The sequence below is a fragment of the Pieris rapae genome, chromosome 12 (assembly GCF_905147795.1).
Source record: "Pieris rapae chromosome 12, ilPieRapa1.1, whole genome shotgun sequence".
Classification (NCBI taxonomy): domain Eukaryota; kingdom Metazoa; phylum Arthropoda; class Insecta; order Lepidoptera; family Pieridae; genus Pieris; species Pieris rapae.
Window position 1 is genome coordinate 10,196,068 of NC_059520.1, and position 21,569 is coordinate 10,217,636.

The 21,569-nt window shown below is 34.7% G+C and overlaps 1 protein-coding gene across 3 annotated transcripts in view; it reads left to right on the forward strand.

Annotated features, from left to right (window-relative positions):
* The window catches only part of LOC110996691 (slit homolog 3 protein), a 121,637-nt gene that overhangs the window by 56,289 nt on the left and 43,779 nt on the right, over positions 1–21,569 (forward strand). For all 3 annotated transcript variants that reach the window (XM_022264503.2, XM_045630601.1, XM_045630602.1), the window contains one exon: positions 11,101–11,154. The gene's annotated coding sequence lies outside the window, so the exon portion shown is untranslated. The remainder of the gene's footprint in view (positions 1–11,100; positions 11,155–21,569) is intronic.

The window sequence follows — 21,569 nt, forward strand, 5'->3', positions numbered from 1 at the left end:
GTAATTACTGATCATTTCTCAGCAATTACTATTAATTGAAGCGGCGCCTTACATGGAACATTGCTTTATGCTTTCGATCTTTAACTGTTTAATATATTGCCTTGCTATATTAGAATAAGTTCCTTCGTAGAATTTTGCTAAGAACTTAGCGGCCGGCACCCGTTTCTGAGTTAGTTTAAAAACAAAAACGTTTGAATTCCCCCCATGTAATAGAAATACGTGTCTTCGGTAACTTCGTTGCATAACCTTATCGACACATTGCGCACATTCTCTTCTACCCTCCCTCAATTCTTAGTGGTGGTCTAGTATTTGCCGGAATATTAGGGCAAATTAAGCCATTATCAACTACACACAACAGGTCTGAGGTTAATAACACATTATCGATTATTGAATCGATAACCGCACTCGATGTTATCTCGAATTATTCACCAATAATGAGATAACTCGAATTCTATGGGCCATTAATTCGATGTATCGAATGAGTATGTCTATAAATCCTTGCCTAGAGATATCGATTTTAATTATTCCTTGCTTATCTCTAATGAAATTGCCTTTGCTATTAATGCTTAAGTGCACTCGCTAAGCTGGGAATTTACCTAATCTCGAAATTGTATCATAACGATAAAGCTCTTTGAGATTTTATTAATGGTTAGTTTTACAAAAGCTCGAGGCTTTTATGCAAATATAAGCAACGATACGCCACCTTAAAAATCCATAAAATATTTCATCTGAAAAAGGCGATATTTCACGAAAGCCTTAATAAAGGTATAGGCCTGGTGTTATGATGCCGGCGCTTGCGATAAAAATATAACGAGTCTCCTTGAGGGGTTAAGATACGGTTATTACCCCCGCAGGCTGAGTGTATGGGTTAGGCCGAAAAAATATACTATCCGAATGAAACATTTGAGATTAAAGGCCAGTCAAGTTCATTTTATTTTTAAGACCTGTAAGATTTAATTTGTACATTTGTATAGAATTTCTATCTGCGATGCCACTTTTAAATTAATTTATAGGTTTTGTTTCATTAATATTTACCTCAGAAAAGATTTTACTAAATTATTAGGTTACAATAACATTTAAATTATGTACGAAATATCAATTTATAGGTATAGTTCGCTTAAATCAATGTTCGCGGTTGACTAATGGAAAACAAAACAAGGTCATTGAAGGACACAATGAACTTAAAACCCGATCGCCCACAAGCTGCGACGCTTCCTCGTGGGCGGAAGTTTTCTGCCGATCATTCAAGGCTCTATTGCGTCAACAGGAATAAATTTATGCTTGTTCTATTTGTTTTTTATTAAAATATTGTTTAGTATACATTTGGTTTCAACATTATTTTGCGCGTGTTGTGTATTGTTAGTCGGTTCTTTGCATTCTTTTTACATAATAATAATAATTATACCAATACTTATGTGTGAGTGCGATCGTGATACCTTACGATGTCAAAATATAGAGTTTTAGACTAAGGCAAGGGATTCTAATTCTATAAAAGTACAATAGAAAGAGAACATAACTAGAAATATTTAACTGTAAGCGTAATTTACACATTTGTTCTTATTAAGATATACCTACATATTATAATAAAGAACTAGCTTTCACTAATAGTCCTATTTGCGTAGCGGGTGACGGGTGACGGCGCTAGTGGGTGCTCGCGTGTGACCCATTTGAGCTCAGTTATAGGTAATTTCCTCCGTTTGATTAAACCCACTTGTCGGCTGAATCGATTCGCGTTAGCTCCGGTACTCCTAGTAATAACTTCACATGGACCTTATTATATAATCATTTTAAACACCTGCGATGCTTATAATAATACTTAACGAGAAGAAACACTATTTGAGAAAGAGCTTCGATCTCTATGTTTCTTACAATTTGCATTGAATGCAGGTAAAAGTTTACATTATTTTATTAGTGTCTTTATGCTCCTGTCAAGTAATTTTACATAAATATTTTTGCAAGTGGTTTCGATGTGTGCAGTTATAAAACGCTTCTTCCAATCTCCATTTGTTCGTTTTTTCGACTTGAATAGAGTAAAAAGTCTCACAATCTTCAAGTGAATAAATAACGTCTTGAAAATAAAGCAAATCTTAGAGCGAACGGAGTAAGTAGTAAGTGCTTCAATTTAGGAAACAAAGCCGACGGAATTCCTCCGTATGTCTGCCTGCAACAGACAGTGCTGTAGGGCCACGAAGCGACAATCGCATTGGTGGCGTTTTGGAAATTAAATTGCTTTTAGTTTAGTTTAAAGCTCAGTTTTATGTACTGGCTTTTGGCCCGAGGCCAGGTTCTGATAGTGTGAAGAAAGCAACTTCCACTCCGAAATGATGATACAAAAAATATGTCATAATTTTTGTGGCACAGGATGTGTCTAAATTTGTAGGCACATACATTTGTTACCTGACGGTTCAACAACTCATGTCAGTTCTATATAAATAATATATCTTTATATCGCTATTGTCAGAGCCACGTCTTGGCATGAGAAAAATAGAGACGGCACGTAAACCCGAGCGCAACACATTTTGGCAGAGTTTTGATTGCCTTTGCCGAATTCACAACTATCTTTATATTCCAGTTTTGTGACAAGTCTTTATGTTTCATCTGTAATTGTTTTACTTTATTATATTAAATCTCTTGAAACTCAAAATTACATCATACATTTTGTCATTGAGACTTTAGATTTATAATAATAATTAATTCCCAAAAGATCTATATTAGATCTATATTCTAATTATTATAATAATCCACTTACTAGATTTTGAAGCAAAGCAAATTAAAACAACACTTAAGTATGCCCGTTGTCGCAGCCATGATGCTAACGCTACAGCACAAACTCAAGCCTCAACGTAACACAACAACTTGCACGTTTTTGGCAAGATCAACGGGCGAGCTAATTTGTTTTTACGACGCAGTGATGCAATCGGGCTAAAATTGTATATTTTCTTATTAAAATAAAACTTCAATTTTAATTTAAACATTTGCGTGCATTTTGTATGTTATTTACATCGAAAAGCACCCTACGTAAAAGTACTTATCTTAAACGTAGTTTTATATACTCTGTAGTTATAGTAACGGCACTGAAAGGTGGGCGAAGCGAGGATCGTACAGTTACAAAAGTATGAGCTGAAAGCGTAGTTTTCCGAAGCCTGTTGTGAGGAACACAATCGCTCCATTAGCGCACGACACGCCGAAACCAATGGCTCACTTACATTTGAATACAGCTTCGCGGTATCGATCCGTGTTTGCGGAGAAAATATTTGAACTTGCGGAGAAAAGACAGGCGACAACTGGTTTATTGTTTAACAAATATCACCGATATTTTAGTCTTTATATGACTTAAAGTGAAATAAATAAATAAAATTATTGTTTGATTTAAATAAACATTTGTTATATTGTATAGTCGGACATTGTTCTTAACTTTACATTAGCACTTTCTATGATATAACGTATGTGCACACGTTATCAATACACGAACTGTCCATCTATGAGAAAGATGAAACAATGACCTGCCAAGAATAAATCTCTCGACTACGGGCCAGAGATTGAAATGTAACTAGATTTTTACAACTCTACTCTTTGTAACGTTCGTCACTTCCTGTTGATTTATGACTATTCTGCTATTACGAGTTTTCCTTTCATGATCATTTATTTATGTTTTTGCTTTCGATCACTTCAATATATCGTCAGCTTTAAATAGGAATTGGTAGGTGTACGCTATTCAGATTTCTTGAGCTTCAAGAAAATCTTGAATTATTATAGATTACCATTATATTCGTTTAAATACCGATATAATGGCGTATTCGTACCGGAATATGTAAAGAATCGTCTGAGTGAGTTGGCTAGGCTCGGGCTCAGTTGTCCGTTTTTCAGGACATTAGCAGAGTTCCAGCTCATTATGGGGGGTTGCCAGTCTCCGTAAATACTGTTCAGTAATGTCTCACGTGGCACGCGCCATGCTGGCGTCACGCCAGTGCCGCAACAGCATGGAAACTACATTTATAGCCGCCTATCAGCTGATAATAATTATCTGATTGACGCTTTGTATCTATTCTCAAAAGTGTTTATATTTCTAACGAATGATCCAGATGAATCCGGGCATGACAAATATAAAGAATAAAAAAATTATACAGTTTTTGTAGTTGCCTCATTTATGCCTGATTATTTAATTAATGTTAGTTGGATAAGATTATGCGAAGCTTCTCGCCAAGGTCGAAGCATCCCTTTACCAAAGCTCGTCAAAAGAACTTTGGCAAAGAATTTAATATTAATACCTTAAAGTACCTTCTAATTAAGAGTTGTTAACTAGGTTTCTTTCTGAGCATCACGTCACGTAGTCAACATCGTCCAAACCAAGGGTTACAACTTTCTCAATCTCGCCAAGCATCAGGATTAAAATTAAAACTAATTTAATTCTAAGTTAACCCGAGTTAAGTCTAGGAGTTAGCCGAGATCTAAGATAGTTTATGTTAAACTGGCGTCTCGCTAACCATATCTTTAAACTTCCAAATTCCTGACGTATGTCGTCTAACTTATAATTTGCTTAAGTTTTGGAGCGGAGGCACCGCTGTTTGAAAACAACGCAACCTTAATTTATTACCTTTATGAGGCAGTTTTGTACTATACATAGATCTGTAGTATAATAAACAATGGTATATTCTCTTATTTCTTGGAAGACGGAAATTTACACATAGGTGTCAAAATATCACAATAAAGCACATATAAACACTTGATGCAGCCTACATACATAGAATTACTTCAAACGCTGTTTTAAAGGTTATGATCACGACAACACTTTGTGTTGCATCGAGGTAAATCATTGCATCAAATATTTAATTGCTAAAATTGTTGTTGTTATTAAATGTTATTATATTAAACATTATTAAATTTTAACTTAAAAAGCTTGTAAAATAAAGTACTATATATTTAAACATAACTGACTCTAAAATCCAGGAAAAAGTGTAATAATTCTTATTTGTGATGTATTATTAAGAAAATTAAATGTATTACTTGTTCATTAGCTTATCTTTAAAAACGTAAATGATAATCGTATAAGACAACTTTTTTGACGTCGGTGCCAAGTCATAATTGTAAAGTCGTATGTATTATCAATTTCGTAACACAATACTTGTAGATTTTATAATAATATCTGACTTCATTATCTAAACACATGATAATTGTAATCATAATATACACACATTGGTCTCGTATAGGGGAATGTTGACTACAAATAAGCTTCATTTCACTCTGTTGTATTATTAAGAAGGCACTCGAGCTTTAATAATTATTAATTCTGATGTCTTCACACTCTATTGTCAGTTTTATTATCGAGATATTCCATTCATTAGACAATTCTAATGTGCCTCATAACTTTGATATCGTGATCGTTATGACATGATTACATTAATAAATTCTTAAGATTGTGATGTGACGAACACGAGAAATGTTTAACAATTCATCCACTAGATGAAATCCCGTTTGTGTGGATTTTGTAAGTGAAATGTTACGAGTAGAAAAAATATTTTTTGACAATGACTGCTTTCCCAGTGTTTTATTCGAAGTTCTTGCAAAAGTGTTGAAAGTAGGTTATTCCGCGGCTCAAGTAACACTCGTAGGTATTTACCTTGCTTGGTCTAACCGTGCCACTTCGGCCTTTCTTTCCACTCCACTGTAGCTGAGTAGGTAATGTCCCCTTTATAAGCGCAATGCCATTTGATTTGATTTTGTACTTCTGAAAACAGTAATAAATATGTAAAACTGAGTGAATCGAGAAGGTCAAACATCAAAAGATTTATTATCTTCGCGTGCTATAGAAGTTGAATAATTCCCCATTTTTATATGAAATTATGTTTTAATAAAGCCGTATTCAATAAAGTAAAAAGTTTGTTTTTGAAAAGATTTGAATGTTGACAATTTTTGTATATATAGAAGAGTAGGAGTTGGAAATGTGTGTTTTGAATGCTAGGGTATCAAAATCAGAGTGCAATCACTGCCAAATTCTAAAGGCATTGTAAATCGTGTTCACTTTAATAATAAAGTAGCGAGAAATCAAATCGGTGGCTCGAAATCAAACATTTATAACGGTTGGCGGCGTGCCACCAGCACTCGCTCGTTGTGTAACGGATTATGCATCTCGTTTTGATCGAATCGGAACATTGCTATCTTATACAAAGCCTTGTTTGTGCTTAAGATATGTCCCAAACTCTCACAAAAAGTACCATCATACATGGCCAGCAGAATTAAAAGTAATCCATGGCCTTAGGAACGGCATCTGCGACTTGACGTTTGCTACGTTTTGGGTTTTAGATTAGGCAACTTAAAACTACAGAAATATAGTATTAAGTTGCCTAATCGTACGTCGTGATTAATATTGATGTTAATTAATATATTATATGAGGCTGTGAAGTGTATTAGGACGAAATTAAGGCATTAAACACAGCGTCCCGGCAATAATATCTCACATTCAGTGCGAAATTACTCCACGTTCCGAGCACTTCTCCCGTCTACGATATTTATGCACAATAAATAATGCACATCACGCTGCATCTAAAAATGCATTTCGCTATTAAGAATGGCCATGACGTATTATGCAATCTGGAATATTAAAACTCAAAAATGCTGCGTCTTCGCTGTCTATTATTAAATATAAATATGCATCAGAGGAAATAGTTAATATACTTAATAATATTTTCGAAATAGGGAATACATTATATAGTGATGTGCGTGACTAGTTGAGTAATTTCATGAATCTATATGAATTCATATTAAGATATTTCTTTTATGTATTTAAATACTTATCTTAATATCAAAGACTCAAACCTTTTGAAGATTAAATTCAGTCGAAATAAAATTGAATATTATAATTAGAGTCGGTATTAAAGTCAACTACGTCTACGATAAACTCGAAGGCCAATTTCTGAAAACAATTCGAATACTGAGTGGAACAAATCTCCCCGCTCGTGAAATTAATGCAAATTATAAGCTAAAATATTCGGAGAGCTAACAAAAGGCAATAAGGCAATCAAACGAAGCGTCGATATCGATAACTCACCGCGGACGTCACTATAAATCAGTGCGTACTCCGCTGATAGTGATGCCTACGCTCCAAATAGATTGTCGATGAATATTCTAATCTTGATACTTATAAATGAGTACTAAATGTGGTTTAGTTTCGTATAAACTGCTAAATTTTGCACTTCTTTCTTTAGGTACTACCCTTTTCTTAAATTTTCTTAAACACTTACTAAAGCAGTGTATTCCCACCTAAAATTCGTATGTAAAATACGTTATTTCTATATTAAGTGAAGAAATCGAAGAAATCATATTCAATTTTTTATTAAATTGTTCACTTAAGAAATTTAAATGATATGTAGGTTTTACGAATAAATTACTGGCAAATTGTTAAAATAAATCAAATTCAAATCCCATATTTTTTATTACGAAAGTAATATAAAGAGATTTTATATTACCTACGTTCACATTTGGTTAGCTTCAGTCTCAAATCTCGACGTTGTGCTATATCCAGCTGATTTCGATTGCCCCGCTTAGCAATCAAATTGCCCCGTGGGGCGTGGGCCCACCGTTGGGAATCACTGTACTATACTAGGACCTCATGACATATAAAACAATCGTTATTAAATTATGTCCTCAAATAATACTTATCAAAGTCTTATCAAACATGATATAAAGCTAGAAATTAAGAACATCATGAAATTATTAAAGAGGACAACAAAGTAACATTTAACGTTTTCCACTAGTGGGTTGCAAAATGAAATATTTCTGTACTTTTCATTCCTGACTGAACAATTGTAGTCTCACTGTGGTATAAACTGGCAATTTTTATTAGAATCCCATATATATGTATATCCGTCAAACAGTCGATCTATTTTGACGTTTGGCCTATTTGACCTTTGTTATTATAACGGCGAAAGCCTAAAGTTTTGTTAGTCGTTCGAATTTCATTGAAACAAATATTGTTTGATATTATTTTTGTTAAGTCCTCCGTAAACAGAGGCCATTTGTCAACTGTATTTCAGAAGCATTTGTTATGGTTCGATATTATTAGCAATAAGCATGTCTAGTAGAGTGAAAACAAGACAATTTCAATGGCTAATAAAATGTGTGATAAAATATTGGAGTTGCATCAACATTTTATTAAAAAGTACAATGCATTACCCTCAAGAGCACCTTAAGTACGAATATCAATAAAATTCGTCAGCGAGATGTGTTTCTCAAACAAGCATCGTAACATCTTCAAAAAATTATGCAGAAACGTGACTCGAAATTGGGAGTTATGCATATTCGGCGTCGCCCGCTATATCGAGCTATCACGAGCACGTCTCGCCTAAACTCAAATATGATATCAGTTTAAATTGCGGCCGCCGTGTGAAATTTTATGCATTACCCCGCTCTCGTGTCGGCGACAGAGCCGCGACCTGTCACTGCTCTGCATTCGCCGCCCGCCCGACGCCGCCCGCCCCACGCCGCCCGCCGCAAACCGTTTTGACAGCTACACACCATTATAGCGAGTATTGAGCTTGAGGTTATATTCAGTTGTCTCATCTGCAGATGATATGCTCCAAATGTATTAAACTATTCGCCGAGAATGGAAGAGTATTAACGGTGCTGACAAGTTGCCGAAGCCAACCTGTCATGGATATATTTACTTTCATACCTTTAGTTTGCTGATAGAAATCTACTCAATATTCAACATTACGTTCCAAACAATCATTGACACGGACACAAAAATTCTGTTGTAATTTTTATGAATGTATAAATGTTCGCTCAGTAAAGAAGAAAACTCTGGCAAGATTTACAAGTAGCTGCCGATTGATGGGAGTAGGAAGAACGTTCATCAGTGTTTAAGATATTCACGTCACGCAACTCAAAGTGCACACAAGTGGTTACCTCCGTGGTGTTACCCTTTGGCCTAAATACAGGATTCGAGTCGTCTGTTTGTACGTACTGTATGTCCATAAAACCAGGTCATTGGCCACCCTTAGGGACGTACACATGTCATTATAAATGAAATTATTATGTGCCCTAAATATGTACGTTTATACGCTTTTTATTATCAGTTGGTTCATGGCCCGGCAATCAAAGAAATAGTCTGTCATTAATGACGATCTTTTATATTTTCATACTATTTGTAAATGGTATCATTGCAACAGTTAACAAAAAGTTAAATAGCGGAAATTTTATTTTCCTTACTAAACTGCAGCCTCTGAGAGAAAATTAAAAATTCCGAACGAGTTCATTACGATAGTGTTTATTTTAACTCGTTGCGAAGGAACAACTTATAACTACCTCTACATCGCTCGACGTACACCTGCTTCTTAAGCAGCGCATTTTTATTCTTACTTTTCGAAATTCACATTTAAGGCTATAATTTCATATGAAATATGTAATTCCCATCCACCGCTCGCCTCTCGTGTTGGTACATCTCGTAGACTTTGCAAAGTAACAAAGCAATGGAAGTGCAAATCGCTTCGAGGCCAGCTTGCTTTAGATTTTCCCAATAAGGTGCTAGAGGCACTCTAACTCAATTCTAATTGGCGGCGAACAAAGGTGGTCAAAGCCGGCTCTACTTAATGGCGGTGAAGATTACTCTACAACGTTCTGTGGCCGTTTTACTCCTTTGTATCATATAGTTCTGCTTGAAAACTATTATTTATTCTCCAATATATTATATATTACACGTCCTATTTTGCTATTTTGCAATTTCTCCTATAAAAACCTTCAGTTACACACACCTTCCACACACAGAAGTGACCAATGATCCTTCAGTCGTCTATTTTATTCTGTCGTAGAGATACAATAAATTTCTATATGTTGTTTTATCCCAACTCTCATTCACACATCAACCTTAGAACGGGAACGTCAAACAGTTCAACAAAGTGAAGGTTACGTTGTTATTCCATCCCAAAGCAAATCACAGTAGAGCGACGTGATTTAGTGACGTTTCTTGTGTTTGAAATGGAAAGATACAAGGCCCTTAAGTACGCATGTATGCACTGATGAAAATTACCCGTTTTTATCTAATGTTGATGAGATTGAAAATTTTTAAGGCAAATAGACTTATCTCTGTAAGTCTATTTGCTAAGCCAATACTTAGTGTGAAAAGTAAAAAAAATATAGTTAAGATTACTGATATCATGACGGTCTGTTTTAGTGACATAGACCCTTCTCTATTTATTATTAAGTTATTAAAACGCAACAGAAGTGTTTTTTTATTTGCATATTAATTAAAATTTCTCACGGTTTCTATGCAGAATTCGCAATACTTGTGAAATATAATTTCCAAGAATCTTGATACTCTTGCTACGAGCGTGTTGAGGATAACAATAAGCTCCCGCGGGAATGCTCAGTGCGGGCGACGGACTGTGCAGTTCTACTGTACGTTTCTAACAATATTAACCGAAAAACATGCATACCAGCTTATATTAACTTTCTCTTCGTAGCTTAAGATATTTTTCATATTATATATAAATCTGCCACACATTGGTGTGTATTAACATACATGTTTTGTTTATATGATTTAGATGCACAAAAGACTAGAAGTGTCCGGTTATAAAGGTATAGAAAGGCCTCTTAAAGTAAATAATTTACTGCCATTTTATACTACGCCGTAGACATACCTAATAAAATCTGTTTTGCTACAGCGTAGTCGACTGTGTAGAGCGTAGCAAATAGTAATTTGCTACGTCATTACATTATGACTCGTGTTGATGGGAGGGAGATCTTACTGCATTAGGTGTTTTCGTAAATAAAACAGCGTTTAATATGGTGCCTAAAGCATGTTCATGTTAACAAATACGGCGGTCCAGTAAATTATTAGGACGTATAAGGTCGTCCCAGGTGCAGCACTCACTCCATTACCCCAGCTACAAGCTCGGCCCTGCTAGTGATGAATATGTATTGTATCTTACTAAAAACGAATTAATTTATTCTTTTGTTAAAATATGTTTAACCTGGACATATAAAGGGATACCCTTTCGTTTAAGGTTCTTTAATGAATTAGCAGCAATAGCACAAAAAAGTCAAACCCATAATCTAATTGGTGTTAGTTTCCTTTGTAAACACTTAAACTTTGGTTATTTGTTACAGAGAACTGATGAAAGCTGCTGATTTGTTTACCGCTCTCCAAATAATACAACAAAGGTAAGTAAACTGAAAACTTAATATTATATTAGTTTTAATTAACTAAAACAATACAACGCTTCCGTTAACAGCGTCTTACAATCTGTTACATACAAAACACAGTTTACTTTCATAATGCAAAACACGGTAGCAAATTACATGCTTCGCAACACCTTAGATAAAATCCTAGCGTCTAAAAGCTGAACATACGGGCTCTTTAGCAGGCTCCAGTGGAGAGTTACTACACGGGGGCGAAAGGGGCGAGGGGAGGGAGACGGTTCCTTTGAGAGTAACGAAACAAACACACGAGTTAAGAATGCTTTTTAGAAGCTTCGGCCATTGTTAGTAATAGTGATATCTTAGTGCGGCGTCTTAGTTTAAAATTTCGAGACAATTTATCTCTCTGTTGCCTCGAAGACGCCGCTGATAAATGATCTTTTTGTATCAATTTCGTTAGTCTGGTTGTTTTCATTTGCTTCACGTTTCTCAATATAAAATGATTAATAGTACTCACTGAAAATATACCAAGCGGCTGAAAGAATCAAATCTATTTCGTTTTAGGCAAAATACATTTCAGCTACAATTACACTCAATTGAGCAATTTAGTTGTCTGTCCGATACTCTCGTGTTTATAAAAAAACATTTAATCAAGATAAGGAACGTTTTAAACGTTCGTTCTGAAATTGGGAAAGCAATGTTGGGTCGTGAATGATAATAGAATAGGAAAGAAATACATTGTTTACAAGAATGCAAAAAGTTGAGGATAAGTTCGCTGTCCCGAGTGTAATCCGAATAAAATTATAATTCGAGAGACGGGGCCTACGGTGAAGTTAGCGCCAGGAAGGAAGGGTCAAAAGTTGGACCAAAAAAACCCGGGACGGGCTAAATTTATCCCCGCCATTTCCGATGTTTAGAAGCGTGCGTAAATAATATTATTCCGGGTTCCTTTTGTTTTACACTTTAATATTCGTGGTCCGATTGCGTGAGCCGACATTAACGCGGACTTCGCGAGCCCACAATGAACCTTCAGTTTTAAGAGCTTTTGATAAAGAAGAAAAGTAATTGGTAAGCTGTAATGAAACAATAATTTCTTCATTTTGCCTTTTATGTCTTCTTATATTCAAATTATATATTTTTCATCGTGTTTAATTTTCCACCTGGTAGAGTATATTTCATTACAGAGTGGTTGACTTTTATAAGAGGCTGAGGAGGGATTCCTTTTCAATACCCGAAGACAGACGTTCGCATTTATAATATTAGCGTTGAATTAGACTTGCCCTTTCTACTGACCATCGATTTGAGAGGTCGTAAAGAGAAGAATTTTATTCTCCAAATTCCGGAGTCTTTTATGAAAACGGTCCCCTTCGAGATTGTGTAATTTTGCTTTGAGTGATTCCGGTATGGATGGGCAGATGGCGCGATATGACCCCTAGTTTTATGAGGCAGTAGCGAAACTTATCTAACGTTAAGATTAAGTCTCAACGTAGCACGTAAAACTAAACATAGTAGTCACACACGCATTAAAACTTTGTAGACTTATGCTTATATATTTTTTAAATTCTTATTTAATATAATATATAAGTATCCTCCTCTTTATTAATAAAACCAGTTTAATTGCAATTTTCAAACTGGAAAAATGAGACATATTCGTAGCTTATATGAAGCCTTACCGCAGAAGTTATCGAAATTTCTTTGGGTTTATCCATTGCTAACGTGAGAAATATTTTTTCTATCATAATAATACAAGTGTAGATATTAATTAAATTCGTAATCCCTTTGAAGCGTTGTATAACATTTAGTAAAATACTTTATAACTTTTGTTCTAAATTGTGGGAATTGAATCTATCGTATTGACCGGCGCAAGCCCGCTGTAACGAATAAAATGCTTAATATTTGTACATTTCGTTCGTTAGCTCGAGCTATTTTGACGCAACCAATTTAACCCTTGTCGAGTTTTGACACGCGCTAACGACCTCTTATTAATCATATATTGAATATTGTTCTTTAATATTAATATAAATTGAAGATTGAATTTAATAATGTACCACTAATATAAGTAAGCATATGATGTGTAGAAAAGTAACTCCACCCCAATTGTCGAAACTTGCATCTTGTTAAAAAGATCTCCATAAATGTCTGTCGGCAGTCGGCGCTCAATATGCCTAGGGTTATCTGCAGAAGGACGGGTGACGATTGACAGGACAACAGAAATTGTTCAGATATAACTATCGGTAACAATTTGTCTCGATTATTTATCGGCTTGTAATTAAACTTATCTCCTGTTCAAATAATTTATTGCCTTTTTGACCTACAGCGACGAAGGATAGATGATTTATATACAATGACATTGAAAACAACTTTAAAGCTTCGTTTGACGGATTAAGTCAAAAACTTAGCGATTAAAAAGAGCGGTAGAGAGTTCATTGCCAGTTCTCCTTTTCCGTTTTACGCCCTTGATTTGAGAACTGGAAGTAAATGTAAAATTAGAAGCATTCAGTGTATTTTTTTTTTTGACGTTCATAAGTGTACATTACATGTTACCAACATAAATGAATGATTTTTTGAATTTAAATTTATCAAAGTATTTTAGAACATATGACATACACAATGATTAAACCATTACTAAACTATTATTAATGGAAAAGTCTTTCGAATGAACATAAGAATTAAATAAAACATATTGCCGTATCCTGCATTTGAAAACTCTGAGATCAGCTGCATTACCTAACAACTTACACATATTCTTCACGTGCATTAACTGTATAAAAATGCGAAGATATTGTCTTGCAAAGAGCGTACTTAAACTCACAAACAGACTTTCTTTTATGGGCTACATCGGCCCCCTACTCGTAGTTAATTTGACCCCCCTAGTGTGGGGTCGCTTCGACCCCTGCTACCAGATGTTTGCCGCTCTCCGATTACTCGTTTATAGTTAAGACTACGCATTCGATGTTTGCAATGCTGTAATATCACAAGAAAACGTCCTCCATTTTCTTTTATCTATATATGGCATTTGAATCATTCGAATTATTTACTTTTCAATTAAGAATATGTAAAGTAATAAGAATAACAATTGGGATGAAATGTTTCTATTTAACCTAGAAACTTAACTGATCTTTGATTCTTTATCGATTTGATTGATTCACACGTTCTATATTTGAAATCATATGGCGCTGCTGCTAAACTACCGGTAGGGTAATATCAGTTCAAATTGACCGTAAAAATGCCCCGATCCCTTCATTAGGTCCCCCATGGATATGTCCCTTGTCGAATCTCCTCACGTCAAACCGAACGGGCATCGATTCTCTGAGAGCCACGTTACTCAGACTAATGTGTGCACAGAAACAAAATAATGTTTGTACTGTCGCCGATTTCAGCTTTTGATACAAGAGAAACACTCTTTCAACATTCTGAAACTGACTTTTAATCCTGAATTAACTTGGCTGCTCCCTAAGCATTTTAGTGTAAAGATTTTATTTATTTAAACGATTAAAAACTCGATAAAGCTTGTTTTCAATATACCTGCACACTTACGACGGCTTTAATTGTGATTTTCAAATGGTATATTCATCATATACTTGCTGGCTGAAATACCGTACCTCAGCCAGCATGTAGTCCTGTGGTGAATTCTACGTTATTTAAAATAAAAAGTATTAATTCAAAATAAAAAAAAAGTAATTATATCTATACCTTGGGTTCTCTGCAGCAAATCGCTAGGGATTTTGCATCTGTCAATGTTCTCTAGATCCTCGACCCTTATGCGCTCCCGGTAGATACTTGCAACCGCACCTTAGGGGAATTAAATTGTATCTTGTTACGTAAATATAACGAAACCCCTTCCTTGCTTCTAAAAATATTTTCTAAAACTTTTTTCCCACTTTCTGTTATAAGCCAGAATTATATGCACTGGCTTAGTGGATTAAATCTATGTTTACCAGTCCTGATGAAACTGTGTACGGTCTACGCACGTTTGTTGCCAATATCCATCATCGTCTAAGGTTAGCAAACACAATAAAAGAACAGTAGCATTTCTATCCCTCGGGGCGGAAACAGGGGGGAGTGCGTTCTTATTGAACCCCCGACCCTCACCTTTGTTACCTGCATTCTGCACAATTGAAGCTTTGCGAATTATTATTAATCATGTTTGGTTATAATTAGTGGAAGATCTGCAATTTTTTTTTTATCCGTTCAAATAAATACTATATAAAACCAATTTATATATTTTTAAAAGTTGCAATTTTAAGTACATAATATAATAATAAATACATATAATTGATAATTAACTGGGTACCCTTATTAAAGACACCTACAGAACATAAAAGTTTTTAGCTATACCCTCTTATTTAGAGTTAAGATTAAGTTAAACTTACAAACAGCTGCTTGATAATGGATTGCTAATATTTGCGGATTTTAATTTCAAATAGACATTGTTGCATTCAGAAACTGATTTGAGATTTATTATATTGATATAATAATTTTTCAGCGCGTTATTAATGAATATTTTATTAATGTATTATGTATTAATCATTGATTTATCAATCGCTTAAACGTGTTCTCACATATTGCTATCGTATTTTGGTTACAAATTGCAATCAAAATAAATGTCAAAAATCAAATAAAAAAAAATGCAAAATATTATGTATAACGTTGCAAAGAAATGTATCGCATACCTCATTTCCATTTAGCTCAATACCGATATAGATAACCGAATAAAAAGGCGAACTTGAACCGGCCGAATGGCCTGGCCAAAGCGGCATAAAATTTAAAAAAAAGTTCGTTTTGAAATGGAGGGAAAAATTGGAAGTTCCGCATTTCGGTTCGTTTTACATGAAAGGTTTTAACGAACGCTTCGATGGCTCCTTTTGAATGTTTTATTGACTTTAACTTTGTTATTCACGTCATAACGTAACAAAATAATATATTTTGCGTTGCGTTTTTGCGACGCCGCGTAAAACGTTCCGCCGTTTATGGCGGGAAAACGTACGTTTGTTACGACTTTTTCAAAATAAATACATATAAAGTTTGTATGCGAGCGTAATGTTTCAAGGCGGTCTTTATATCGGGCGATAAATGTAAATATTTCTGCTTATGTAAATAATATAGGGGATCATAAAATTTATTCTCGGTCTGGAAAGTAGAGTAGATAATGATTTGAAACGGTAAAAAGCCAGCTAATTCCATACAGTCACATAAAAGTCTTTCTTCATAGATTAAACGATACATATTGATGTAAAATTCTCTTTTAAACTGCAACATTTATCTAGCTTTGGTTCAGTTATATTTATGTTTGAAAACGCGTACTAGTGCAGACTACAAATATAACGTGCCGTATATAAATAGGTTAGGTCGACGTCCGAAGACATTGACCAGATGTGGTGTGAGGCTTCCGTCATCATAATCACATTCATTCATGCGAACCTCGCTTTTGATCATGCTGAAATAGCTATGTTAATACATCTGTACCATATATTTTTTTATAATAGAAAAGAAACATACTTAAAAGCAATAAAAACTAAATAAAACATTTATATTCGTATGAAAATATTTCCACGCGAGCGAATGTGCGAGCAAACTTAAACTGTAAATGACATTTGACATCTAAGCCTGACCTACTTAACTACACCTGTGTAGTCTCAAGTAATTACATATAATTAACAGAACGGTTAACTAGCACCAATGTTTGAGGGAAAATATTGAAATTATTCGCTTTAAGCCGATCGACACGAAATAACATCTAATTGAGGCATCCCGCGCTTCCCACGCTGTTTATACGTAAATACACACTCGGCAAACAATTTTAATTAGTGCCTAATTTTCGTTATATATATAATAGAACTTCCACTGGTGACGGCTAACAGATATCTTGTCTAGGCGCGTAAACTTTAGTATTTGTCACTAATTTCAACGACTTTGTCTGCGAAGTGTCTACCGCTATGTATAAACTTCGTCATATTAAATCAAAGCAGGAGTTTATCATTTAATATAGTAGATGTATAAGATGTTGCAAATAATGTGAACGAATATTTTGTTAAATATTTAATTTGCGCATTGGCCAAAGGTTGGCTGAATTCCAATGAGCAAAGTCGCTGAATTCATTCATCACTCGGACCCAAGTTTCTATTCTAGCGAAAACCTTTTTTTCGTTCTCGCTGCACTCGGCTAGCCGCACACCCAATTCTCTAGATTAAACTGTCAATTTCGATACTTACTATCTTTTTCCTTTTACTCGGCGGGATTTAAACTTGCCCTCGAAAGTGATTTATTTAATCTTGATAGTCTCGTAATGCTACGTTGTTAAACCTTACGTAAGTTAATCTCCAACGTTTAAAAGTTCTCATTAAATTTTAAAAGCGGCAAATGTTCATAAAAAAAATTCTTTAGGTAAACATAAATGTTGTATAATACTTACGTATACTACACAATTCATCCTCCGCTTGGCGTAAAAGAAGGCCTATCAGACAAAAATACGAATAAAATATTCGCGACGCATCCTCGATACGTTTAACACTATATCAAGCCTCACTAAAGAGAAATAGTGCTATAAACAAGACAAATAAAACTACGTGTTCCCGTTACCAATTGTCACTTTATTTGGATTGTTTCCCCCATGTCAGAGCCCTTCGTTACGCGTAAGGGCCATAATTTAGGCCTCCGCAGCTGGCTCATGTAATGTTGATTGTATTGGGCACGATAGCAACGTAATCGAACGCTCGCCCTTCTCATGTGGGCAGGGCTCAGGCTCACTGTTGCACTTGTCAGACCGATAGTTTTCTGTACTAAACTAAAGCACAGTGTGAACTATGTTTTTCATACAAATCTCTTTAGTTCGTATCAAATACTTAACATTATATTGCCACTTACGACAAGCTAAATCTTAAAGTAATAATTCAGTTTTAATCATAATTTAATACTTTGCGTGTGTGTTGAATGGTCAGTAAGATTTTCCCAAAGGTTTTATTTTTAAAATTGGTATGGGTTGGAGCATAATTACAATTAATTTATATTTATATTAGTTCTATAAATGATGTTGAATTTCCTAGGAGTGGCACTCTCAAAGTTTAGTTCACAGAGGCTAGTAAATGGTGGGCCGATGTAATCCCTCTTGGTGTGTACAAAAAATGCGAAGCCGTTTAATTGAAAGTGAGGAAAGCCCTGGTCTCAGCTGATAAGAGGTAATCTTCGTTTAAACAGGGGATTACGCCTCGCTCCCGGTTAAGGCGGCTTTACATCTGCCGCTAATTGTGCTGGAATTCCTACAGAAAATATATATCTAAATAGGCATCATGGACTTTCCAAAAGATACACGCCAATTTGAAAAAAAGATTACCACCGCGTTGTATAATAATAAATAAATTTATGAATATTTCACATTGCGCTTCGTTATATATGTATCATATATAACCAACGATTAATTACTTAGCGTAGTGAAGAAAATCTGCATTGGAATCTCAGTAAAACAGAAAAATGTGTGAAAGTCAATGTCGATAATTAAGTCGCTCGTGCTTAGACCCCCCTAAAATAACCAGCGTTAACTGATTACGAGTTGTGACGTAATCTCCGGTTTGTTTTAAGAAATGTCGCGTTAAAGGATTAGTCGCGGCGCGTGGATCAGCTGAGCTTATCACCGGCTAATACTTTGTCATCGAGAAGTGTCAAGTGCCACGTTTGCTACTAATTATATTTTAAATAACATGTTTTTTTTATTCATTTATATTGATGAATGAAATAAAAAATGAAAATATAAATATAATGACACATATAAAGAGACATATAAATAAAAAGCCAAATTTATTTTGTAAATACTACATATATTCGTCGTGTGCATATGTTTTTTTGATATTAAGCTTTTTAAACTATATTTTAACGATTCACATAAAAAAAGGTTTAATCGGCAAACGCGTAGTCACTGAATGCCGACCCGGGATAATTTTATCCCGGCTCTAATCCCGCAGGACTTCAGTGAATCGCTTTTATTATGCTGTTTTCACAGCCATCATTTTATTAGCGAATGCAATAAACCGAAATGCGTGTGTACTTCAGAAGCCTAGAGTGACGAGTGCCTGGACCTGGCTTCGCCTTGTTTATCCGATGTGGAGTCATTGATTAAATACACTATTTACAAAATCTATGCCGGAATATTACTTTTATACATATTTTTGAGATAATTTCCCGTCTATGTAGTCGTCGGAGGTATTAAATAGCTTACATAAGTGGTGTTGGTAACTCTTATGATAAAACACTACTACCTATTTCTTTTAACTACATTTTGTATGACCTTTACAGCAAACCCCAAAAAGATGCCACATAATGTAATGTTGAACATTATTTCCTTTAAATTCCTGTGCCGGAGTATAACTTGTATAGGGGCCCTTTTCTACGTTTCTATTTGAAGAAGCCTGTATAAAAATATAAACGCCAATTCGTTATGAAGATTCATCTATTTGACTGCTCGGAAATCCGGGTAAAGTCTAGTTAAACCACTGAGAACTAAACGAGCACGCCTTGGAAAATAAAAAAGGAAATTCTATATTTAAAAAATTGATCGAATCGATGCGATTCAATAGGCGCGTGACAATAATGGAGTCGATTTCGTCCCCACGGCCCCGGATAATATTATTCCGGGATTGATTCCCAGGATAATATTATTCCGGCGGATACGTCACCACGTGTCCATTCAGCTATTTCTATTATTCTCTAGCTTCGATTCTGCAGATTAAATAATAACCCTAATAGAAGTGTGAAATAAATACGGGAGGGTTGAATGCAGTCAACGCGAAAATAACACGTTTTGTTTAGAAATATAGTATCTTTCCATCTTTTAGGCTGAAGTTTTTTTATTAAACAGCTAGGGCGTTGAATGTTATATATATATTCGGAGAGTATATCATTTAAAAATATTTCAAATGGAAAAATAAAAGCAAAACACTTGTTAACCAACCGTTAATAGATATCCTGAGCATCTAGGTTCTATACGATTAGTGTAATAAATATGTAAAGACTTTAATATTGAACTATGATACGCTTTGTAGTTTCAAGTCTTTGTGTTGGTGCTCCTTTGACTATCTTCACAGAAAACAATAATGTAATGTGAAGCTTCTAAAAAATAAGCAATTTCCAGGTACGTTCGAAGAAATGTGTTCAATTTTCCTTTATACATTCTTGGTACGAAAATGTTTCATTTATTCCTTCCGTTGGCCTTTTTAGTTACAAAACCCATTAATTTAATCAAAATTACGTATTTATTTAGTTTTAGTCTTTATTTATCAATCAATTAACTGATAAAATCTCTAATTAGTCGCGTTTGGTACAAAAACTGATCCTACTAAGTTAACTTGAATAATATATTCATGATGATCTGGTCTACTATTCCGTTATTAGTTTCTTGAAATGTTTACGTTTAATTAAATTTACTAGACTTTATATTACCGTGGATTGTTTTATGTTAAAAGATAATGAAATAACTGCAAAGATAAAAGCTCTCCAGCACATTACAAGCTTTATAATGGTTCTTTGATAACAGTGTACTGGAATATCTTAAGGTTTTAAGAGACGCAGTAATGCGTGTGACGAGGCTAGTCTGCTCTAATTGTTGTTAAAACGAACCGTAATTGTTCTTAAATGAAACTTCGTGCCTGGCTCTTTAACTATTTTAAATTAAATTAATTCTGTCCAGACACGTTTATTTGATGAAACTTTGTATGGCGTTTATTTAAATGATCCTAGTTTTGTTAATATAATATTAAATAAACGTCTGACGTTTGTTTTAAATGTAAAGCTTAACACTTCTAACACGTGAAAACATTAGCTTTATAAGAATGTCACGTGTGATTAGTTTACAGTAGTGTTGCGTAGTGGTCGGGCGACTCTCAACCGATATGTCGACCGATGGATTTTTCTTTCTAATGCACAATAGGTAGCAAATAACCGCACTTCAAGCACAGATAGATAATTTAAGCTTGTGCATGCGGACATATATTATGGCTAAAAATGACTCAGTCACAATTAGCATATATATATATATATATATATATATTATATTCAACTCGACGCTTGAGAATGAGCGGCCCCGCCACGTTTATTATGTGATTATCGCCACAAAAAGCTTTCCTATTACAATGCAGGCGCCTATACCCCATACCCCGCTCTCTGAGTGTGATTGTAAAGTTATATTAAATATCAAACTTTACGCACTGTGTTTATAACCATTATATCAAAATTTCAACTGTTAATGTTGTAGATTCGTAAGTTTAGTCAATACTTACAAATAAAGACAGATACAGCATTCGATGAGTATGACGGACGGCTTTATCTTTAATAAACTAACTCATGTTAACATTTGCTGAAAGTGCAAGAAATTCAATTAATCATAATATCAATCTTCAAAAAGACGTTAAATGTTGTTGATATATTGTTTAGAATCCCTTATAAGGAATCTA